Source organism: Pinus tabuliformis, chromosome J (genome assembly GCF_031772625.1).
Source record: "Pinus tabuliformis cultivar Carrire ecotype Pingquan chromosome J, CPIR1, whole genome shotgun sequence".
Lineage (NCBI taxonomy): Eukaryota > Viridiplantae > Streptophyta > Pinopsida > Pinales > Pinaceae > Pinus > Pinus tabuliformis.
Window position 1 is genome coordinate 1,497,129,970 of NC_142295.1, and position 13,226 is coordinate 1,497,143,195.

At 39.6% G+C, this 13,226-nt stretch overlaps 1 protein-coding gene across 1 annotated transcript in view; it reads left to right on the forward strand.

The window, feature by feature from the left end:
- LOC149233099 (cyclin-T1-3-like) overlaps window positions 1–13,226 on the forward strand; it is a 50,954-nt gene continuing 37,728 nt past the window's right edge. The window contains exon 1 of the mRNA XM_089379695.1: window positions 1–287. The gene's annotated coding sequence lies outside the window, so the exon portion shown is untranslated. The remainder of the gene's footprint in view (window positions 288–13,226) is intronic.

The following is a 13,226-nucleotide window of genomic DNA, read 5'->3' on the forward strand; positions in this document are numbered from 1 at the left end:
TTCAGTCCAAACCGAGCGTCTTGTAACCCCATTGACAAACCAGCTGACAAGAAACACCAATATATTCTTCACTGATATATAGATATGGTGGAGCCCTAGCTCTTTTGTCTTAAGTAACAATGAAATGCTCAGGCAGCCTGATCATCGGTAGTTTGTTATCGTACTTACCAAGATAAAATCGGACGCCGCCAAAGTGAGGGTTTACTGCGCCGGATGAGATCCCTGCTCTGTGAAAAGCTTGCGATTCTCATTTTTGTAAGGGTATCGGTCGTCATTTCCCCTGACGGGTAAGGAATTCAATCTTTCGTCAATGCAAAATGAATGAATATATGCATTGCAATGTTAAAAATGCACGGGAAGGAAAAAATGAGTAGAATGTAGTATAAATATGTTCGATCCCCTTACCCATTTCGTTTGAATGTTAAAAACCAGAGTTATGAACTTTTATTCATGGAAGTTGTACAAAGTTGAATCTTGTGTAGCTCTGTTGTGTATGTCCCATATGGGCAATACTATCTCAGGGTTTCAGCGCAAAATTGTATTTAAACTTGAAGAGCATGTCGAGCTACTGCTTGAACCACCATGAATTATTAGATTTTGCTCGTTAGTCTACTTGCGTATCAGTTTAGCTGGTGGGTTGCAGTTATTGTAATGCCTTCGTTCCCCTTCTTTGTTCCCCTTTCGCTTATAATGCTTTGCCTCTCCTAGCACAGTAGTTGAACAAGAGATGCTAGGTGCTTTGCAACCTGGGTGATGGAAGATGTATGTATGTGCATGTGCAGTTTGTACATTGAAAGTAAAATGACAAGCTGTTCTCAGAATCTAACTTGTTTTTAATCTTCCTAACCATAACTAAACAAAACAATTATATATGAATGAGCATAGCTCTATTTTAACACTGGATCCATAACATGTTGAGAGGTATCATTAAATTTGAGGTATAATAAAATGAGTATTTTAGGGTGCAAAAGGATGATGTATATATCTTGAGTAATTTTAAAATCTTTATTTGTCCTTGATATATATGGGGTTAAGTGACTCCATGCTAAACACGATGCAAGATCTGTTTATTATATTTCCAGAATAGAAATTGATATTACATTCTATATCTTGTATGGTAATGGCGTCAAGACCGAACTTAGAAGGTTTGAGTATTTTAGCCTCAATTTAACCAAAAATAGATCATTCATGGACCAGATTTTCAAATAACGGTCCCAAATTATAAACATTACATCGCCAGCATTGGTTAATCTTCCAAAAGCTTAAAGCTGTAGTCATCATCGTAAGCTTTAATTCAGCAGAATCCTGATAAGTAGAGACATGGAGATTGTTCTGTGATAGCACCGTTCTTGTTCCAAATAGTTTCAACAAACCTGTTTGCAATTCATCATTTGTCTTGGGTGGTTGGGAGGAATGATTGAATTGCATTGTTTATCTTGAGGGTTGTGAGGGTTGGGAGGAACAATTGAATTGCATCCTTTGTCTTGAGGGCCGGGAGGAATGAATGTTGTTGTCGCGACCCAGGTTTGATTCCCACAAGTGACATGTTAAGCTCATAACTTTTGAGTCTTGTTGACAGGCCTTGAGTACTATGGAATAGCTTACCTTTGCCTATATGTGGAAGGGTGGGTTGCTTTGTTTCACGGGAAAGTCAGTTGGGTTTCTCTAGGGTGTTTGGGAGTAGCGATGGTTATCCTCCCTACCTAGATTCAATTCCTGCATTTGATATGTTGAGTTCATGACTTTGAGCCTTGTTTTCTGTACAGCCCTGAGCCCAATGGAATATCTTACCCTTGCCTTGCCTACAGGGTGGAAAGTGGGGTGTTTTGTTACATAGAAAAAAACTGAATTGCATCCTTTCTTGTTTATCTGCAATCATATTATATTCACAAAATACATGTTTGAAAGAAACAAATGGTAATCCGTCCTGCCAAGTACAAGCTTGATCCATCAGATGTTGGGATTCCATATTTTGCAAAGAAACATAACCTTCCGTCCAATCAATAATCATCTTTGAGTCCCCTATAACCTCCCCCATAACCTATAGACTTGCAGAGCCCTTTTCTGTTTTCAGTCTGAGAAGAGTTCCCTGCGCATAGAGCTCCACCGAGTTGTTTGTTCCAGCACTCAAACAAAGTGAGAAGAGGAAAATATTAGTGGTGGACCAAAATAGAGCACCTCACCACATGGATACAGATTGCCTTGAGAGGACTAGTCAAAACAACCTTATGTGCTCATCTCATTAACTCCCGATATACCAATCTGTCGAGCTGGTTTGACTTGCATTTGCTTCATAAACTTTCACCACAACATACGACACTGAAGAAATTCGCAGGAGAACTAATAGCTGCCTCTTCAAGTATCATTTTATTCCAAGGTTATCAGATCATCCAACTTACTAGGATGGACAGACTTTTATATAATTCGATTGTTGCATTCTCCAGCAGCCTTTAACTGCCAGCTCCAACGTGTTTTGAGCTCACTCGTCCCTTCTCTCAAGTAAAGTCTTATCTGTGTCCCATACTTCCCTACTGAAATGAAAGTTGACCATCAGATAATATATGTTTTCCCCAGCTTCCCAACATTATTCCAAGGTTATCAGATCATCCAACTTACTAAGATGGACAGACTTTTATATAATTCGATTGTTGCATTCTCCAGGCAGCCTTTAACTGCCAGCTCCAATGTGTTTTGAGCTCACTTGTCCCTTCCCTCAAGTAAAGTCTTTTCTGCGTCCCATACTTCCCTACTGAAATGAAAGTTGACCATCAGATAATGTATGTTTTGCCCAGCTTCCCAACATAGAAAACAAATTCCTGGGTCTAGTCATGATCTCTTCTGAAAAGGGTGTCCTATGTTGACACTTTGGTTCAAAGTGCCAACTAGAGGAGCTTCATTAATTAGCTACCTTTTAATTTCCATATAGAATCCCGCTACCACTCAAACCTTGCATTAATTATGCTACAATTAATGATGAATATCTTAACTTAACTGCATAGGAGCCACCAATAGGATTTCTCAAACACACGAGTTCATGTCCTTGCATGCCCAGTTTCTTGCCAACCAATAGCAGCTGCAACTTGTAAGTAGTTCTCCCATTCCACTGCCTGTTGATCCTATAGGTTCAGATCCTCAGCATTCTTCTAACTTTCCTTTCAAATTGTTCTACACTTTTTCTTTTTATCTGTGTAATGCATATTTTTAGGGAAACATATTACGAGGATGGTACCCAGAGTAATGTGTAACTGTTCTGAGGATGGTACCCACAGGATGTGTAATTGTATTACACTTCCCCTTATTCTGAGGATGGTCCCCAGAGTAAACTGGATTTCATAGAAGCTCAAAGCTTTGACATGTCACTTACGAGAATGAAACCCGGGTGGAGAATATAACACTCCATCATGCTATCACTTGGACCGGACCCAATTGCCAATATTCTTTTCTGTTCTACAAACTGGATATGGAGCATTTCTTAATAAAAGTATATTTTGATTTTGTAGTGAGTTTATTAAGTCATCAGTTTCCATCACAACAAAGCCCATACAGGATCTGCTTGCAAATAGGCTGCTTTTTGACGAAGAGCTACAACTAAGTGTTACCTATTATGTCAGTCACCCAGGACTTCAATCTGCCCTGATTTGCATAGAACATTGTATACGACATCCCATCGGACTTGTTGCATTTCCCTGTTACCTTGATTTGAAAGTTATGTTTTCTATTCAATTATACGCATGCTTCAAGTGACTTTATTCTGTATTTTTACAAAATTGTTCTAAGAAATAACAATAAATATTATTTTACCAGACTCATCCTAATTTGAGTCAATTCCTTTGTTTGACTCCTTTTTAAGGTAACTGAGTTGAGTTAGTTCCTCTGAGTAAAATTTGTCCTCAAGTCATACTTGAAATGTTAAGCATGAGCATGACACACATTTGCAAATTCAAACCTAAGGCAGATGAACTCAGCGAATCTATGAGCCACATTAGTGACTAGGCTATTTGTCTATAAAAAGACAGAAAAATACAAAAGAGACTAATTTTGTTTTTTTCCTGACCTAATTCATTGTAGTAAACTACCAAACTAATCAAGGTTTTAAATTCCATTGTGTCCTGTAATACGTAGTGTCATCTATGTAAATTTTATTTTGAATAAAATGCTTCTTTTAACTATTAAGATAATCAATTATATACATAGAAGGCTTTTTTATAAAAAAAATGGGTGACAAAGGCACTCCCCACAAGCTAGGTGTCTTAGAGTCAAGACTCATGAGATTTAAATTGCCCTATCTCATATTACAAAATTGCTGGACAGCCTTACTGTAATGTCCCCTATGGATTAATTGCCCAAGGGAGGATGAAGTAGCCTATTCAACCCCATAGGCTATAGTCATTGATAAAGGGGGGAACATATTATCCAATGTTTTGGGGTCACATTGGGTAAATTTTGGGGTAGCTGGGGCAAAAAGCCCAAATTTGGGGCTACGCTTGTAACTCCTCCCATTAATTTAATGATAAGAATCCCCACAAGGAAATCTATAAATAAGAGAGAGTTAGAATCATTTTAGCATCATCAAATTGGATTGGATTATCTTTGTTTTTCTTTGAGCCTGAGGCTCTGAGGGTTTTAAGATCCCATTTCCTTTGACTACTTTTGGTGGAGGTGATCCCACCCCATCTAGACTTTTTTTTCTATTCTATTACAACATATTCAATTGGAGTAGCTCAGTTCAGTCTTGACCAATAAGAAAGAAGTCTTTTCTGTTTATCTTATTGGCATAATCTCCTTAAACTATTTTGGAAAGCAAGGGTGTTTTGGGATTAAAGCACTTTGTAATAGCTTATTCACCTGAACCAAGCTAGGATCTGAGATGACAAGTTTTCGCTGATTATGAAAGGATGGGACCCATCCTGTAGCAGCCAACGAAGGTTTGGTCATGCGGCCTCCCTGAAGAATTTATATGTGGAACAACGAGTGGATTCTATGATAAGAAGGTCACATTTGAGGCACACAATCTTATAGGAGAAGCCCTCCCGAGTCACTTTGAGGTCAACGATTGGAATTTGAAGTACAACTTCGTATGCCAATGGTTGCAGAGGTCTCTTGGAGATTGAGTGTTGGCCTCTTCCCTGAGGCTGTTTGGAGGCTATCTAAAGAAGCGGTCTGTCAAACAACAATCTTCTGAAGTAACGACACTTACTCGAGGATTGAAGACTCATATAAGCGTAGACTGTCTATTGTTTCACCTCAGACAACTAGCGCAATTCTTACAACAAAGGCTACTCCAACTGTAGGTGGAGACTTGGAACAAGTGGGAGTAGCCCAGATAAGTAGTAGTTAGACCTTGAAGCTATTAATTAATGTAGTAACCACAAAATTGCATATACTATTGTGGATTACAGTTAGGTTGTTGGTGTATTGAATATTGATAGTACAAATCTAAATCATATTGGTGGATTATTGGTTGAATTAATCAGTGAACATTGGGCAGTCAACCCTAATTATTGTGATTTGTTGAAGAATCATATTGTTGCTAGAAGTCTTTATATTCGTGCATTACAAAAGAAATATCTATTGTTATATGAATTTGCATTGTTGTCGCATAATCTTCTCTAATTTACCATAAACCCTAGACAAAAACAAAATCCTAAGTAAAAAAATTACCGTGGGACAGCATAGTGGTATCAACGCTGTGCATCCTGCCAGCTTGTGACTATATGAGCCTTGTATGCTTTTGGAAGGTACAAGCAATGTTACACTCAGAAAGAAAAGGATAACCCACAGTGCAGATATGGCAGATAGGGGTGGATAAGGTGAACAAGATTCTAGTAACGTCTTGCATGCACTAATCCAAGGACAACAAGAACTAGCCCAACTGTTAATGCAAGGGAAACAATAGATAGCCCAATGAAAACAACAAATGACACAAATTTTTACCTAAGGCTTGCGAAATCTAAACAACATTGGCAACAATGCTGCTAATGTGAGTAACAGGACAAGTGCTGAAGGAGCAACAACCAAAATGCTGGCTCTTTTGCACAATCCAATACAAGGGCAACCAATGAAGTAACCATAGGCCCCTACTACCTCAGTTTTTGGATAATCAAGTGACGATAAATCAAGGAATAGTTGAACAAAATGACTTTATCGAATATTTTTGAGAATATGTAGCATCGGGCGAAGATGTTTGAGTGCACATGACGTTCAACGAATACAAAAATGTAAGAACCGGAACAAGCCCAAGGCACAACAGAATCAAGATCTAATGCGCAAAATGTGGAAGTTATCCATTCCCTCCTTCGATGGATCAAGAAAATGTTCAGCAAGGGCTCGTGTGCAAAAGTTGGATACCTACTCTAACATAATCCCATGCAGGAAACAATCACTATCCAATTTGCCACATTACATTTGGAAGCGGAGGCACACAATTGGTGGTACCATGATTTGGTCACCTTGGGGCATTCTAGCATAACCTCATATGTGGACTTCACTCAAAGATTGGTAGAGATCATGATATACATGTTAGAGAGCTAACACAACTTAGGCAGAGTGGGTCGCAAGAGTCTTGCATCTCAAAATTCCAACAACTAGCAGTCATGGTGATGGATATTTCTGAACAGAGGTTGGTTATGCTCTTAGTAGAAGGTCCAACTGAACCATTGCATGGGTGGGTCAAGGCATTCAAACTTGCCACATTGTTGGAAGCCATCACCAAGACTCGAGATATGGGAAGTGCAACACCAAAAGTGGAGACTCCACCCACACCATCCCTTTAAAAGACAAGGACAAGAAGATGCTTTGAAAGACGAAACCAAGAAGGATCGATTGGATGAAGAACCTTGAAATGAGCTTAGAAGAAAGAAACTCTGTTTCACTTGCAAAGAGCCATGGGAACTTGGTCATGGATGTTTGCGAAACAGAAAGATTCACTACATTGAAGTAGTGTCTAGCAACGACAATGAAAATGATCTGACATTGGCACCAAGCAAGAGGCCTAGCATTTCCAAAGAAGTACCATCCTTGGAGGAGGCTAAGGAAGACAAAAAGCCCCATCCAAGAATTGAAGGAGATGCTATTGTAACCCTTTTGGGAGTTCCTAAGTATTACACTTTCAAAATCAAGGGTTTCATGCAAGGAGGAAAACGAATCATAGCATTGGTCGATATGGGAGCGACATATAACTTCATTGAGGTAGCAATAGTTGCAAGGAGAGGCATCCCTACAAAGAAATTTTAAGGTTTCGAAGTAAGGGCAGCTGATGTGTATAACATGACATGAACACAGGTAGTTCCACGTTTGAGCATCACATTAGGTAATTATACACTTACGGATGATTTTTATGTGTTAGAATTGGTAGACACTAATGTGGTGTTGGGAGTACAATGGTTGTACTCATTAGGAAGATTTGTCATGAATTACCAAGTGATGGAAATGGGATTTCAAGATCCAAATAGCAGCAAGGTAGTTTTAAGAGGCATGACCAATGGTGGCCCCCGAGTTGTAACAAACAAGCAAATGGAGGTCATACATAAGTAGGATGAGGTAATTTGCATGGCAGCTCATAGAAGTACAAGCCCCAGATCGTCAAGTAGCAACTTACAAGCTTATGAGTTGGAATGCAAAAAGGATGTTGGACCTGACATATGCACACTCATGAGAGATTGGAGAGCCCACCTCTTAGTAGAGTACTCCAAAAATAAGTTTGCTTGCGAATTGTTGGATGGTCTCATCCATGATGATAGGTACAAGGTAGAAGATGAGATCATTTTCTATGAAGACCAGATATTTTTTGTCCTCGAATTTAAATTAGGAAAAGGCTCACTGAAGTCAAATGGGAGTCTCTCCGTCAAGCCGGGGGATTGCACAAATATGGAACAAACATTTGGTGAAAGCAGGTTAAAGATTGATGACAAAGACCTCAAAGAAAATCAGATTGCAGCAGCAGATTCTCTTGAAGTTCAAGGCAGTCTTATGGGTGAGCACCAGGCATGTTGACTGTAAGAAGCATCTTAAAAAACATGGACAAAGATATGTGGCAACAGAAATGGTATGCAAAATTATCGTAAATGTGGAAAATGCAAAGTTCTATCTGCACAAATTTTCTATTTTGTGTAAGAGTTGCTGCCTACAGAGTTTGGTAGCAAAGGCTGATAAAGCACAGGATAATGAAGCTGACCTTCCTAATTTTCAAAGAAGGCCTGATGCCCTTGAGCTATGTTATACACTCAATGCCTACGATGTTGATACAGTTCGTTGTGCTGCAAAATATCTTGGGATGACAGAATTTATGGAAAAAGGAAATCTGGTCAATAAGATGGAGGAGGTGTTTTTCAGCCCAAGTTTATCTCATAGCTGGAAAAATTCCATTGTTGTATTACAGGGCGCCAAATCAGTCTTGCCTTGGTTAGAACATCTCAAGGCCGTAGGAAGATGTTTTGATTCAATGGCTTCAAAGACTTCAGTTGATCCTTCAAAGGTTGATTGGTTCTTCACTTATAGAAGGGTGAAGTTAATAAATGACCAACCATGTGTAGGAAACAGTACTTCAAAAAAAAAAAACAGGTCACTCTCAAATGATGAAGAGGCAACAACAAAACATACCCAGCCTGTGGAAACTATGGAGAGCTTATTGCCATCAGAAAAATGATCAACTTCCTACATTTTTTGCTAAAGCTATTGAAGATTGCTACTATGATGAGTGGAGAAACTTCGTCTGAAATAGAACTTACTTCAGCAATAGCACCAATGTTGCTTGGGAGTGGGAGTGGGAGCGGGAGCGACCATTTTCAGAAGCTCCCGGTTTGGGAGCGAATCCGGGAGCGATTTTTTAAAAATATATATATTTTTTAATTTTTGATACATATATGTCAACAAAAACATGTAGAATGATGAATTAGACATAAAAAACATAAAAAAACATAGATTGATCATTGAACCATATCACATCAATCATCTAGAAATTATAATCGTCATCAACCATGTCCACAAGTTAGTAAAATACATATTACAACTTCAACATATTGAGTCTCATGAATCATGATTCATCAAATTCAATCTTAAAGTTTCAACTTCAAGCTTTCAAAATTGAAAATTCAATAACATTTATCATCATTGATCACCAAAGTTGTACTTGTAAGCTAAGTTTAACCATTACAAGAAGTAATATCTAAGATATTTCTAAATCCTAATTTCTAACTGTTAACATGATATGAAATGTTATAAATTTATAAAATGAAACATGAATAATGAAATGAAATGAAACAACTTTAGTCTTTCACGAAGCATCATATTCATAATTCACATCATTACCAATGAGTTATAATTGCCAAGGCCCAACTTCAAACTTCAAATTTTCATTGTCACAGTGATATATTGTTTACAAAAAATATCATTATGATATGAAAGAGTCGAGAGTCAAGAGTCAAGGACTCAAAACTCAATAGTTATGAAAACTAAAGTCTAATAGAAACTAAAAAAGACAAGTAAACTGTAAATTAGAATCTACATGTGGCCCTTGCCACGAGAGTCTCCAGGAGTATAAGCAGGTCGTGGTGGTCTTCTAGGAGTCTCCCGCACAGACCGACGACCAGAACTAGAACCTCCACGTGAGGGTGTAGATGGAGGTGGCGACAGCAAAGGAACAAGACTCGGACCTCGAGCACTGCTATTGGATGGTGGAGGTGGAGGTGGAGGTGGCATGGTTGCTGCAGCTGCTTCATCTTCATCCCTTACAAGTTCCTCTTCCAGTTCTTCAATATGTACAATGCCATCCTCCAAATTGTCATCCTCTGGGTGATTGTCTCAAATTTTATATGTGGGATCCTCATAAGCCTGATCACAGTAATGACTCAACAACCTCAAGTTGTAGTGCACATAAACGAAGCTTTCTGCTCGGTTTTCATTGAGTCTGTTTCTTTTCACATTATGTATGTAGCTGTAGGTGCTCCAACACCTCTCTGCAGAAGAAGTATTTACAACCTGTGAAAGAACTTTTTTTGCCAATTTTGGCAAAAGTCCATGCCCACCATATGTTTCCCACCATGTGAGAGTATCAAATCTATCTCTGTCGTCCATTGCATGGAAGTTACCATACAAACCAGTGCCACTGAAGTATCTGCCTATTTCAAAGCGCACAACGGCACATTCCTCCCTGTCAGGTACCAAATTTTCTAATGCTTCCAAATATCTTTTAGTTACCTCTGGATCTAAATGGGGTTTGGTCCTAACCCCACCCCCTGCTGCAGGTTGGCCCAACCAAGATGTAGAGTAGTATTTTGGCGTAAGGATATACGCCAAGCAATGTAGTGGAAGATTAAGCCTATTCCACGGTTCACACACACAATCATGAATCAGTTTGTACAAGTTGGGATCTCTATTATGAACAATGTCTTTTATTTCCCCCAACATGGTATCCATTTGCTCATACACCTCGCCAATCACTGGTTTGTCTGTATCTGCAAACCGAATCATGTGATAAATTGGCTTGGTGAAATCCAATACCTGCCTCACACTTGTCCAAAACTGCCCATCAAGAGCGGCTTCCTCCACCATTTCAAAACCTGCCATGTCAGCTACATTTGTAGCCCTTTCCTTTAATACTTGCCAATGTGGACTTGATACCATGCTAGCTAATGCCTCTCTTACCTTCAAAAGGCGCCTGAAGGTGAGGTAATAGCTACCAAATCTGGTCTTTGCAATCTTCAACAACTCCAATCTCGAGTGACTGCGGAAAAGGCCATGGGTATTGCTATGATTTGTAATAAATTTTATCATTTGTTTGCCTTTCTTATACAAATCACCAATCCATTGGTATTGTTCATTTTTGTTCTTGACAATATCATGCAATAGAAGGTTCAATGTGTGAACCAAACATCCAGACCAAAATATGTTGGGGTATTTATCCTCAATAATTGCTCTCGCTGCCTTACAATTAGGAGCATTATCAGTGATGACTTGGATGACATTGTATGGGCCAATACGCTCAATTGTTTCAAGTAATGCTTCTGCAATGTTGATGGCGGTCTTGAACTTGTCTGAGTAATCATGTGCAGCTAGAAAGATGGGACCATTAACAGACACAGCAAGAACACTTATCAATGGCTTGCCTTTTACATTTGTCCATCCATCAGATACAATGGACACCCCATGGTCAGTCCAAGAACTTGTCATTCTATTCAAAGAATGTGATATTTTTGCTTTTTCATGATCAAGGCCAACGGTTCTTGCCTTGTCATACCCAGGGCTCTTGTATCCTTTAGGGGCATCATTTATGGCAGAAACCATTTCGTGCCAATAAGGTGAGCGGAGAACATTGAATGGTATCCCACATGCATAGAGAAACCTGTAAACCTTTGAATCCACATCATTCCTACACCCCTCATCAAGGAAATCTGATATGGTTCTACGCCTTAAAGATGATGACCCTGTGCCTCCATATCCACTGCCTTGGGAGGATGTTGAAGGAGTTCTTTGTGATTGTGAGCTTGGTTCAAAGAAACCCCTTGATTTTTTTGATCTGTATTGGGCTTCTTCCTCTTCCCTTATGTATGTGGCTCTATCCGCTGCTGACACCGCTGTACAAGTTTTCATTCCTATTTGTTTGTCTCCATCCCATGGCCTTTTCCCGCAGAGGTGTCTTCTAGCACGAGTGTATGAACCTGTGTAATCAGTGTTGCAATGGGGGCAATGAAATTTAGTGGTTCCACCCCTTCTCCCTGTTTCAGCCTTGTTAACATATTTCCACAATGGAGTTTGGTCTTGTTTAGTTTTTTGAGGGTCATGTTCACCCTCCTCCAGCTCCTCCTCACTAGGGTTTTCACCAATTTGACTTTCTCCAGCTTCTTCATCCCCCTCTTCAGTTTGGCCCCTCCGTTTCCTACTCTCCAGCACCATAATAACCATAAAAGGGACCAGGAACAGGAAAATGCGCAGAAATATAGCCAGGTCCATGGTGTTTGATGTTTGTAGGGTTTTGATTCAAGAATCTGCAAATTAATTTAATTTATTGGGATTAATTAATTTAATTTATTAATTTAATTCAAATTCATAATTTTTAAACTCAATAAACTAAATTAAATTAACTAAATTACTACCTAACTAAATTAAACTAACTAGACTCACTAAATTACTAAGTTACTTACCTCTGCAGGCTTGCTCCTCGCTCCTCGCTCCTCAGCACTTGCTTTTTGCTCCTTTGCTCTTGCTCTTTGCCAAGCTCTTGCTCAATGGTTTGATAATGAAATTTTTTTATGCCCTTTGGGCTTTTAAAACAAATTTTTTTTTTTTTTTTTAAATTCATTTTTTTTTTTTTTATGTCCGCGGAATTTTTTTTCTGCCTAACCGCTCCCGTCGTCGCGCGAATCGCTCCCGGATCGATTTTTTAATGCTCGGGAGCGATCGCTCCCCGATCGCTCCCGGGCTTAAAAAATCGCTCCAGGAGCGACGAAGCGACCGCTCCCTGATGCGCTCCCGAAAATGGCAGGGCGCGCAAATTTTTTTAAGGGAGAAGCGCGCTCCCGAGGCGCTCCGGAGCTGCTCCCGCCCGGAGCGCGATTCGAGAGCGGGTTCGAAGGGGGTGGGCGCTCCCCCGCAACTATGAGTAGCACATAGCTGTACTTTTTACCTAGAATTCACTTATGATTTGGTAATTGTAAGCAACAACTATTGCATGATGACATCTTCAACCAGCAGTATGGTTATTGGGCAGCAAGAAGAAAAAGGGGGTGCTCGTATGGCAGTTGTAAGATTGAATGAAGCCTTTTATTCTTAAAATTTGAAGAAACAATTATGCAACACCCAGACTTGCAATTGTTTGAGGACAAACAATGTTGGGAATGTTGGCATTATGGCACAGGTTTGGAACAGGTTTGGCTCTATGACATAAGTGTTGTCCTTGATGGCAACTCACTCAAAGTGCAGATCATCGCTCAGGCTCTCAGAATGAAAGAAAATGAGGTATACGCAGGTTCCTCGTAACAAGGGCGCGTATACACGCGAGTGTACATATCAGAAGGCGTGTATACGTATGCACGCACTTTCATGCAAAGAAAAGCGCGTACATGTGGGAAATCTTATGGTTGGTCCATGGTATTTAGTCCGACATATTCGAACCTATGGTTTTGGTCCTTGGTATTGCATTCTACGTGTTAAACCCAGGTATTGGGTCCCTAGTATTGGATCTCTATGGTTTTGGACCATGGTTTGAGTAAGGCCTAGACTATAAAAAGGGA